General features: G+C 37.5%; 1 long non-coding RNA gene across 1 annotated transcript in view; it reads left to right on the top strand.

Moving 5' to 3' along the window:
* The window catches only part of LOC140001901 (uncharacterized), a 65,118-nt gene that overhangs the window by 1,393 nt on the left and 51,367 nt on the right, over positions 1-12,358 (top strand). The window lies entirely within an intron of this gene.

Raw genomic sequence — 12,358 nt, 5'->3', positions numbered from 1 at the left:
AGAAAGACAACGTGCGCCTTCTCCCCCATCCGCGCTCGCAAGCAGAAAGCCAATCACGTAGCGGACCTTTGCATGTTAAAGCAGGGAGCTAACCCGCGGCGGCGGGGACGCCGGGGTTACCCGCCCGGGGCCAGCCGAGACGGGGAGGATCAGGGGGACGGGGCACCGCTCCGCTTCCCGGCTGGCCTCTGCGACCTTCCAGCCCTCTCCAGACCAGCCGGCAGCCCAGGAGTTGCAGGCGCTGTCTCTAGCGGATCCGGGGCATCCCTTCCTCCCCCGCTGGACGCCCGTCCGTCGGGGCTGCCCCGGGCTCCTCTGCCCCTCTCCGCGGGACCCCTTCCAGCCGCCCTCCCGCCCGAGCCCGTGGTGACATCCCCCAAAATGGTGACACCCCCCAAAATGGTGACACCCCCCAAAATGATGACACCGCCGGGAGTGGTACCGGGGTCAGGGGTGCCCCACGGGTGCAGAGCAGTGGGACTGGGGGGACATCTGTGGCTGTTGGGTGCTGCCCCTTCCCACTGCCCCTTTGAAGGTGTTCAAGGGCAGGAGGCAATGTTCAGAAAGCCATTTATCTCATTAGCACCTACCATCCGTGGCAGTGAGCTAACAGGTATTTTATGGAATACATCAACCTCAGTTGCACGGGTGCAACCTTTTTACTGTGCCAGTGATGGTGAGAGGAAGCAAGCACACTCTGTCTTTTTCATTTTGCTTATGTCGACCTGCACACCTCAGAAATTGCTGCTCATTTCCACCTCGATCCATTCCACCTTGCACCACAAGGCAGGATTGCTCTCTGAGAAAGACCGGCCTACCTGGGTGGGAGGAGGGTGACCCAGCCAAGTAGAGCTGAGTTCCCACTAGATGTTTATGTAAGTCAACCATAGTGACCTGAAGGACACATCTACTGAGGGGACACTGGCTACCAATAAATCACAGAAGGTGCTTGCAATCAAAGCAAAAACAGTCAAAAAATCACAGAGAAGGGCTGGTGGCTCAAAGGGCATTTGTTGATTTTTTTTATGTTGTTCATGATGTTAATACAGCTTCTCTTTCTCCCTTTCTTTTTAATGCTGAGTTTCCAATCGTTTTAATGTTTAAACTATTAAAAGGTGCTCTTTTCATAGTCTAAATGGAGCTGGGATTGTGTATCCTGGCATTCTTTTCCATTTCTGTAGCTAGATCAATGCCCTCTCTGTTGTGAAAAGGCCATCACTAAACGATAGCAAGTGGTTAAAAACCTTAATTTTCCATGTCATTAGACAAACAGCACTGGTGATAGCACCATGTACTTCCATTCAGAAAAGGAATATCATTTAATTGCAAGTGTCAATTCCGGCAGCACAGTGGCTGTTCTTTGAAGGCCTACTTTCTAAGAGATCAGATAAGAGAAAACACTAGCTTGATCTCTTACTTTTTTTTTTTTTTTTGGCCTTTATTTTACTCTTGAGGTTATTAAATCACACCCAGTCAAGGAATAATATACTACTGCTTGTTTCATAACTCATGAAAGTCTTAGAAAAACATTAGCTTAATCATGAAACCTCCCAGATAATCTACATAACTAGAACAATTTCACACACACAAAATCCAATGCAATTTAGAATGTAGTAAATACATGGAGAAAAATCATATTTTCTTTGAAACAGTTTTTGTCCTCATCTGATTTTGCTTTCCTCAGCAGAGCAAGGTTTATCTTAATGTGCAAGGATCTGTACAGGTACATTTCTTTTCCTTTTCTTGCATTAAATTGATTATATAATGTTCAAAAGACTGATACACATTAGAAAACCTTTAGGCACTTCAGTGTAAAAGGGATGGATTATTAAAAGGGGAGGTTATTACTGTGAACAATGACAGCAGTACATTTATATGTGAAATGTTTATCTGGCACTGACCTGCACTGGTCAGAATCTGTACAACTACACTTTTATTTGTAAATATGCACTCATGCTGATAAAAGGCATCTATTTTCAGACTTGTCTGGTCATCTGACTCTTTTGTAGGCTGTAAATATATATGCTTCTTTTTCAACAATTTTCTAAGCAAGTGTTACAATAATTCTACTTTTGAACTCATGATTTTGAGAAAACGGCTATTCTGTGGTAGAAAAAAAATGTCGTTGTGGTTAGAGAAGTAGTTAAGGCTGTCTTAGTGTACTCAATATATGGCTGGAGAGGATTATCTTTTAGTAGGAGAGGAGATTCGTTTTCGTTGTTTAAAAGCTGAGCTACACCAAGGGACACTGGTCCCCAAGGGACAAGGGACACCCCCAAAAGGCAGAAGATATTGGGTAAGTCAGTAGGACCAAGTTCTCCTTACACTGAGCAGGGAGGGAGCCTGCAGCCCTCACTCAGGTGAGCAGCACTGCTGAGGTGGAGCTCCAGGGAAGCAGGACAGGAGCTGGGTCCTTCCTCCATGTTACACAACTAAAGAGAAGCGGGCTGTGGGTCCGATCCCAGAGATCTTCCCGTGCACAAGTAGTGCCATAAGATGTTACTTGCGGGCGATCACTCCTTGCACAGAAGGGATTACAGACAAGAACTGTGTACGCCTCAGAAAACAATGATGCAATTAAAGAAGCATTTGTAGTTTGTGCTTAGGGTTATCTTTCCATGCAGGATGAACCAACATTTTTTTTTCCTGCTAATTATTTTCATTAGCTGTTTTAACTCTTCCTGAGAGCTCTTAATAATTGCTTCAGAGCAGAATGTGTAAAACTGAAAATTATTTATGGCACCGATTAGAACTACAGAATACTAATATGGGTAGTCAGGAATAATTTACCATAGCAGGAAAAGCATTATTTAATTGTTTAATATAGAAGCTTAATTGTGCTTGCATATAATTATCATGTAAATATCACTGTGATCACTTTAAGAGGTTATTTCTGAGTGTGCCAAAATTCTGAAGCAATCTGAAAAGAATTAATTTTTTTTTTCTTGCCTTCCTTCACAAGTCTCTCAAGTACACTATATGTTTTAACTTAAACCAAAATATAGCCAAAGGCAGACAGGAGTTCCAACAGTGACCAGTGTAATACTCACTGCTTTTAATTACTGTAACAATAAATCACACAGGAATGTCCTCCAGGAACTAAATGATTTTCTAAAAACATTTGAGAATATTTTTGAAATTCAATTAATTGAAGGCACCAGATAAAAGGTACACATTCTTAATGGCTATAAAATAACCCTAAGGGATGTAACTGAGCTCTAAGCTTAACTTCAAAGTGTGACAGAAATACTTACTGTATTACTTTAAAAGTATTCAGATCAATGAATCAGTTAAAATTACTTATACATTTACCAACCTTTTCATTTTCTTTCGACTATGGTAGAAAGAACTGCTCTCATTTCCCAGGATACAAAAAGCAGTTGAGACCTGTAAAAGAAATTGTAATTAAAGCCAGCCTTCAGTCAAAATTGGTATTATGAATTTTTGGTTGACACAAGATAAAGGGGCCAGCAAAACATAAAAGTGTCTTGATAAAACATACATTTAGACATATTATACTAAAATTTAACTGGTTTGTGTAAATAGTTCAGGTTTTGGGATTAAATCTATCTTTGTTAAAGCCAGTAAGCATTTTTTTTATTGACTTTTATGGAACAAATAGAACACGAATTTTGCACTGCGATGTTTTACTTAACTTACTTAATTGCATACCTGTCCAACCTATCTTATTATGGGCCAAATCTGTGAGTTTCTTTCTTTCTTTCTTTCTTTCTTTCTTTCTTTCTTTCTTTCTTTCTTTCTTTCTTTCTTTCTCTCTCTCTCTCTCTCTCTCTCTCTCTCTCTCTCTCTTTCTCTCTTTCCTTTCTCTCTCTCTCTCTCTTTCTTTCCTTTCTCTCTCTTTCTCTCTCTTTCTTTCTTTCTTTCTTTCTTTCTTTCTTTCTTTCTTTCTTTCTTTCTGTCTGTCTTTCTTTCTGTCTTTCTTTCTTTCTGTCTTTCTTTCTGTCTTTCTGTCTTTCTGTCTTTCTCTCCTTCTACCTCCCCCCCCCCACTCTTTTTGAACTTACCATGCTAACTTGAACATGCATGGCTTTACAAGGTGCTGAGCATCTCAAACAACCACAGCATGCCTTCAGCTTTTGTGGGCAGTAGTCTGAGGTGGTATGCAAGATAACGCTCAGTAGGATCCCACTCTGTGAATAAATATCTTGGCATTTGACCTGCAGTATACGATCAGCAAAAACTGTTTTAAAAGACAAGTGTTTAAACCATCACAATTTTCTGATTTGCTAGGTGATTTAATAAATCAGAATGATTCAACAGCAGGAAAGTGTTAAGAAATACGGGGAAGCTGAAATGTCACTGCTTTTTTTTTTTTTTTTTTTTTTTTTTTTTTTTTAGCAGTGCTGCTCTGTTCTGAGCTTCCCTTCCTTTTGCAATCTAAAGCCATGCTTGTAATTGCACTCAGGCCAAGTAAGCAGATTGTAGATCCATAGTCATCATACTATAGATATAAGGGTTAACTTCTAAGCTTTGCAAAATGGCTGCTTGTTATAAATATTCACTGATGAGAAATTATTTAACTCTATACACTCTAAGCCTCAGTGCAGAAAGTTTAGAAATAGTTGAACTAGAATTAGGCACACATGTACATGTACATTCTTACCTGTGTACACACATACACAGGGAAGGATGCAGAGAATTGTCTGCTCTGTATGAAGAGACTGTATTCTAAGAGAAAACTAAAAATATGCTATAAAAGGCTAATTGCTCTGTTTTTCAACAACTACCTAGTTTCAGTACTCACTGATCATTTTCTCTATTTAATTAAGAGTGACTTAAAATTTTTCTCTCTGTTTAAAATGTGCTAAGCTGAGATGGTAAAAAATGACAATAATATTACAGAGATAAATGCATCTGTATCCTTTCTACTCTTTTCCTTGGTCATTCAAATTCATAAAAAACAACAAAAAAAATGAGCATTTAATATTGATGTTATATCATAAAAATGTAATAATATTTTATAGCCCCACACAGTAATTCTGTACCCTGAAGGTGAGATGGTCGCTGAAAAGCAGCAAGATCCACAGTAGATTACAGCTGCAATAATACTATCACTAAAAATACATGTATTATATGATATCTATTTAAAAAATACATTTAATATATAATATAATATATCATATAAGGCTAAAAACATCAATAAGACCCAGGATTTGTCTGTGTTGAAGAAGGGCAAGTCTAACTATGACACTTCTAATCAGAAACTGTACACTGTAGAAGACAGTTTGATGGGCAAATACCCATAATGTTCAGAACAGACTCACATCTACCAAATTACCACCTGTGACCTGCAGCCAGATTCAAATCAATTCCGTATAAAAAAGCCTGAACTTTCTATTAAATATTTGTTCTACCAATTACTCTAAGCCACCATTCACAAACATTTAAAAGCTTTTATCTTCCAAGGACTTTGCAGTCAAAAGATTTTTTTTTTTTTCCTGACTAGCTAGGTTGTTTATCTCAGAAGGGCTGTGTGTCTAATAAAGGAACTCATAGATTTATGATTACATAGTATCTCTATAAATTCTGAGAAACCGTAGGACATTCCTGTATTCCCCCAGTTTTCCCTCCTTTATTTTTATTTATTTTTTATTTTTTTTAGAAAATCAATAAATCTTTGAATTAAAAGTCTCTCTCTCTCTCTCTCTCTCTCTCTCTAATTTCTTTACCTGTAGTGAAATGGTTGAACTGGAGTAGTATAGAAGAGCTGAAATATATAACAAGCCAGAATATTGGCTTCAGATTAAAGCTGTGCAGACCTGGGATAACTTGTCTGCAAAGTCAAATCATTTCATTGAAAATACATGTCAGGCATGGTTAAATATGATTAACAAAGGAAAATGTAAAATTTATGTGAAATTTTTAGGTTTGCAAAAGTCAGAGCAATCAAGATATGAAATGTAGTCATGTTTGTCATCAGAAGCTGTTTCATCTGCTCTATATTTTCCAGTTAACACTCCTCCTCCTCTCTCCAGCATCCAATTTCATACCAGGGAGAGCTATCAGTCCTAAGGACAAAGACAGTGTCTATGGACACAGAGATTTTTACCAAACCCTTGTTAATCTTGAAGGAAAGGACTTCCTTGGGAAGATAATCCCATTTCTTATCTTTGCTCATATCCAGGGACAATTTTGTGAGGTAAAAGATACAGGGCAAAACTTTGCATCTGCACGTGCTACAGAGAGCAAGTACTGTCTGGTATTTCAAGCTTTTCACAAGGTTCCCAGGCCAGCCTGTGTTTCAGATGGATGTGGAGCAGAACAGAACAAGGACAGTTTATCCAAGAACCAAGAAAATGTCACCACCATGCTCAAATCCAGAGTGGCTAGGGATGCAACGGAGCCAGCGGCAACATCGGTGAAGCTGATAGCTGAGGCTGACTGTCATAACTTAGAGGAAATTTCGGCTGAAACGACTTGATAGAGATGAAAGGTTTGCACAACAGCTGTTTCCAGAATTCTCCAGCTCTCACCCAAGCTGGGTGGTCATGGGCACATAGTAAGCCAAATAATGAAGTCTGAGTGGGACAAGTGTGAGAAAATCTGTTTCTTTCAAGCATTACCAAAGTGCAGGCAGCCCCTCAGCTTCTTCAGACACTATAGCAGAAGCTCAGCTGGAAAGCTGGAAACTTACCTTTTTTTTTTTTTTTTTTTTTTTGTTCCCACAAACTTCCAGCTTTAACCAATAATTAAAACCTTGAGCTGTCAAATATATTTTGTGATTCTCTGTGGAACTGTGGTCTCAAAGTTGCGCATCAAATTTTATTACCAGAAGATAGTTAGCCACCTAACACATGTAAAGAAAGATCTCCTGGCCCTGGTAGCTCCTGGGCCTCAGTGTTTTCTTGTCTCTCTGAGCATTTGGAAGGAAGACATTTGTTGGAAGCAGTTATGTTGGCTGTCTACTTCTTCATGGAACTTAAAGATTTGAAGCAGAAAACCCAAGGTGATCTGAAAAATCAAAAGCAATAGACATCTATAGAAGATTCCACAAATGTAAGTAAGACTTACAACTCTGAAGTTTTACAAATTAAAATATTTTATTTGATTTATACTGCTGAAAAAGGCAGTTGTGGGTACTGCAATCACTCTTGAAAGCAGAGAGGGTCACAGCAAGTCAGAGAGCAGCTTGTTTGCCTCGTCAGTGTCATACCGGTCCTTGTTGTGGTATGTGATCCTAGATAGATTTTTGGGGGGGCAAATTGTGATTCATTTGACTCTAATGGTTGACCTTCCTGTGAGAGAAGAAAAAAATAACATTCCCCCCTCCTACTTAATGCAGAATATTTGCTTTCAAGAAATCTAGCTTAATATGTGTTTCAGTAATCACTCTTAAATTTATAAGGTTCTTTAACCTGTTTATTTATTTAGTTATTTATTTTCTGTTATTTTCTTTTCCTGCCATTACAAAGTGTTGTGGCTTGGTTGTTAAACTAACCAGCGCTGCTCACCTGCAGTTTAGAGTGCTTAAAATCACTCAGACCAGCTTTGTGAAGGCACTTCAGAATTACCAAAAGGGACAGGCAGGGAAGAGGATCTTTATAAATTTATAAAAGTGCAGTAATTAAAACTGCAGTTTGGAAGCCCAGTCCCTATTCCCTCTTCATTTTATTTCTCTCTTTCCATGAGAGTTATATGAGTTTACCCTTGTTTTGCCTCAGTTGCATTAAAAAAAAGACAAAAAACCAAAAAGCAAAACAAAAACAAACAAACAAAAAACAACCAAACAAAAAACAAACAACACCAAAAACACGCATGAAATTCTGACTGAGAAATGAGATAAGGACAAAAACATTTTTCATCATTTTGATTGCCACTTTTACTTTTGTAGTTTTCTTATTCCCATGGAAATGTCTATGCCAAGGTAAACTTGTTCAATAGTATAATTTACAATTAAAAATTTTATAGATAGAACTAGGAGAACTAAAGTCAGTTGTAGCAATACAAATGAGGAGTGAATCTTATGTTAAGTGTGAATCATGCAATTAGTGAATTTCACTAAGGATAGTAATTGTTCATTGCTTCATATCCAGAAGGTAATTTGAAATGCTCTAGAAAGTTGAATGAGAAGAATATTGTTTATTTTCAAAATCAAATTCAAAGAACTTACCTTTAAGCAAATGACAGCATTCCCAAGTAGTTATCACACTATAGAATAAATGCTAAGTGGAACTAATCTTAAAACAGCCCAATGCAGAAGTTTGATTGAAATAAAACTTGTTTGGATTTTCTCAAGAGATGACTGGTAAAAAAAAAAAAGGAAAAAAATAAAAGCTTATGGTGAAAAACAGCTAGAGTGGTGAAGGCCTAGGTCAATCACACCAAATGCTAACTTTTTCCACTTTAACATGTGCGTTGCAGAAGCATGACCTAGTGCAGCTGAATCCCAATGACAGTCTTATGTAAATGTCATATCTGTCTTTCCTTTGCACAATATCTTTATACTGGTAATATAAACCCGTGGAAGTGGTTTGTGTACATAAGCAATTTGATTTTGTTTCCTCTACTAGGCTCTAACTTTGTAAACAGTGTGTGCTGTGGACAAAATGAGTAAAATGATGCGGTAAGGCTGCCTATCCCAAACCAATTTTAAACATGTAAATAGCAGTTCAGCTTTGATGCCTACAGCACTTAGGAGCTTAATTTAGCAGGATTCTAGAGTAGAAAGGTAATTTTATGAGAGAATAAAATGGCCAGAATTGTTCCTCTCACTTTATCTTCTTCCAAAATTTGTAAAGCCATAAATCACCATGTCTTAGGGTATAAACCAAGTGCTAAACCAATTGAGCTGCCTTTAGAGAGGGCTTTTTAGTCTTTCTCTGCAGCAGATGGTACTGGGCAATCTTGGAACTAGAATACTTGATAGATAGCCTGTTTCAGAATAGCCATTCCCAGATTTCTTCCAGATTTGGTGTTTCTTTCTTCTCTTTTGACTGCCAAGATTATCAAGGCTATTTACCCCAACACGCCAGTCATGGTCTTGTTTTTAAAACTTTCATTAGAGACAGATTTATCTGGACTTCTGTTAACCAGTTTAGAGGAAATTGTCCTTCTGGCAGCAATATCTCTTTGGGAGTCTGTCAGTCTTAATTATTTCTTTAGCTGTTGAGACAAACCAGGAGTTAAAATATGTATTTAAGAACCTAAATAAATTTGTCAGAGTTTCTGAGCATCACCAGCTTCTGCTCTGGCCAGTAATAGCTGATGCTCAGCATCTCTTTGGCTAGATCACTTTTTGGAGAAAGCTTTTAACTCTTTTATATATCAAGGGATGGAAATCATTTCCTCATGCCAATGTTTGCAGAAAGGGATGCATAAAGTCACGTTTAGGAAGGAAATTTCATTTAGACATTTAACAGTTGTTACAGAAATAAAGTAAGAATTGTTTCTAACTTGTGACTAAGATGCTAGATTTAGAAGTAAAAGGCTCTTGCAACATGTTTCTTGATGCATTAAATTAGATCAACTTGTGATGAAAATTTCTCCTTTAAAGAAGCAAGATAGGAAACAAAACAAAAAACACTTCCCTTTAAAACCTTTAAGCTAATAATGGATGACACTGGTACCGGTTACTACTGGGAGTAGTAACTGGGAGGTCCTGGGAGTGGAAATAAATGAGATGAGGTCAACGATATGTACTTAACTAGCAGACCAAAAAGTGGAAATTGGATTCTTGTCTCTTAATGCTTGATGTTTTTACATTTAAATTGTCTAAATCTTTGTTGTTAATCTGAATTCAATACTTTAGGGAGATCTATTTGTCCACTTTAGAGATAACAAAAAACTCCTAGAAGAGAAGTTAAGAAAATCTCTTGAATGTTTACTGCATTTTAGGTTGTTTTTATAAGCCATACAAACCTGGTAAATAGACCAGGTAGTGGAGACTTCTGACTACTTTGACTTCCACTTGTATTTGCTAACTCAGATTTTGTATAAATATGATAGATAGAGGCTTATCTTCACCAGCTGACAAAGACATTGTCAGTTGGTTATGCAGTCCCTGACTATTAGACTTTATTTTGTCTAGACACAGCAATACCATTCTAGATATTCCAGTTTCTCCAGGTACAGAAATTCTGATTTCCAGGGAAGTTTCTTTAATTTCCTTCTTGTATAAACAAGTATATTCTGAGTTTATCTATTATGTTAGAGCACAGGTAATTTTCATGATGCTAGTTCACCTTTAGCATATTTATGCATATGCATATTAGCATATTTAACATAGCATAGCTATGTTAAACTGATTATCACAGAATCACAGAATTTCTAGGTTGGAAGAGACCTCAAGATCATCGAGTCCAACCTCTGACCTAACGCTAACAGTCCCCACCAAACCATATCCCTAAGCTCTACATCTAAACGTCTTTTAAAGACTTCCAGGGATGGTGACTCCACCACTTCCCTGGGCAGACTGTTCCAATGTCTAACAACCCTTTCGGTAAAGAAGTTCTTCCTAACATCCAACCTATGCAAAAAGCAAGATTATATTGTACTTTAAAATTGCAAGAAAGAAGAAAAGGGCTTGGGTTGCTTTAAATCAATCAAAATGTGAATAATTGGTCTTCATAAGATTTCATTAAGAATACCTAATGTTAGATGATATCTATATTTTCAGCTTTAGAGTGTTATTCAAGTGCCACTTTTGAAAGTCCACATTTCAATACCAAGATTGTTTGACTCTTAAAAATCTTGGTGAAGTGTGAGCCAGATACCTGGTTCATTCTGGTCAAGAGTGTATTCAATTCATTAATGGAATATGTGTCATTATCTTGTCCAGCCTTGTTACTACCAAAAGCAGAAAGACTTTGGCAAGCCAACCACAGAATTGTGGTTACTAATTCACTGTTCATCACATGATATAAATGCTTCCCAAAACTGCCCTTTCCATTTTGATAGGAACAATATGTAACAATACATTTCATGCCCTGTGGATAAAATATATTAGGATATTTGTTAAATGTTAAAGGGTATTTGTCAGTATACGTGCCTACTTTGACAATCAGAGTAGACTTTGTAATAAAGGATTCCTTTTCATCAGGGTCTTTAGATTTCGTACAGTCCTGAAGAACCATCAAACTAACCTCTTGTTTACCACCCCCTTCCTGTTTAGAAAATATCTTTCTCTGGAAAACTGGAAAACTCATTCTTAATTGCTTGGTCCTTGTCCTTACCATAATTTGAAAAGATTACTCTGGAAACTGTTTCCTAGCATTTGGGCCTCCTCACTGAGCTTCTCAAAGTGCTTTTTTTTTTTTTTTTTTTTTTTTTTTTAAGCATTAGCATGTTTACCCAATTTAAACAGTGTAATTATCAACTTGGAAGCACAGAGGTGTTGCCTCTGTTTTGCTTCATAGCAGATGATGCAAAAGTGTTGATGCACTTTAGACCAGCAACCCCTCAATAACAAAGAATGAAGTTTTCCTTCTATGGAGAAGTTCCAAGATGTGTTCTGACAACATGTGTTTATTCAGACTGAAGGTGTCAGGATTAGGTGAGATTCAGAGCACACCATTCTCCTTTTAAATGAAGGTTTCTTCCTTTTAGGTTATGAAACAGTTGGGAGAAATGTTCTTAGGAATTGCCCTTGATTCACTTTCCCTAGGAGCAGTTCTGGAGAAAAACAATTATTTCTTCATGGTTGCTTCAGAATATTTGGGGGGAATTTCTTCTCTCTCTCAGGGATAAATTTTGTGAAGCCTTTCAAGAAGTGGCTGCTAAAATATGTATAAATATACACGTTCTATTTCAGGCTTTGTACTCAAGCAAATGTTTGAACAGTACAGGTAATTCATTTTCTAATTACGTAATGGAGATAATGGCTTTAGATATGCCTCCCTTGCCAATTATTGCTATACTAGCTTAATGTGAGGAAGTTTTTTGTTGTTATTTTTTATTTTTTAGTTTATTCTGATGTCTGCTTTGGGGTGGAGGAGACATTTTATTTTTTTTCTGAGATAAAAAAGTAAGAAATTTTTGAAAGCAAAGGTGCTTGTTAATCATCTTCTTGTGGTAATTACCTTCTGTTTCCTAACCTACATCCACACTCCCTTCTTTTGGTTTTGGACATTCTAGTCTGAAGAAGGTGGTTGTAGAGTTGTTCAGGATAGACCTTGATACTTGAGAGTCATTTGTGCTCCCTTCCTCCAGACCACGGCACTGTTATTTAACCGATATGAGAAGTAAGCAGTAGCTGTTTACAGATGGACTTTGGAAAGGAGGTGTAGGAGATTATGACAGACTGAATTAGCAATAAATAATTCTTCCCACAGAAAAGGACTTACAGTCATCTCAGTGAGTTACTAATTTGTTTACCTTCAGGTAAAATCATATCTCTACA

The sequence above is a fragment of the Anas platyrhynchos genome, chromosome 2, assembly GCF_047663525.1.
Source record: "Anas platyrhynchos isolate ZD024472 breed Pekin duck chromosome 2, IASCAAS_PekinDuck_T2T, whole genome shotgun sequence".
Classification (NCBI taxonomy): Eukaryota; Metazoa; Chordata; class Aves; order Anseriformes; family Anatidae; genus Anas; species Anas platyrhynchos.
Note: the sequence above shows the minus strand (reverse complement) of the source record. Positions and strands in the feature narration are given on the sequence as shown.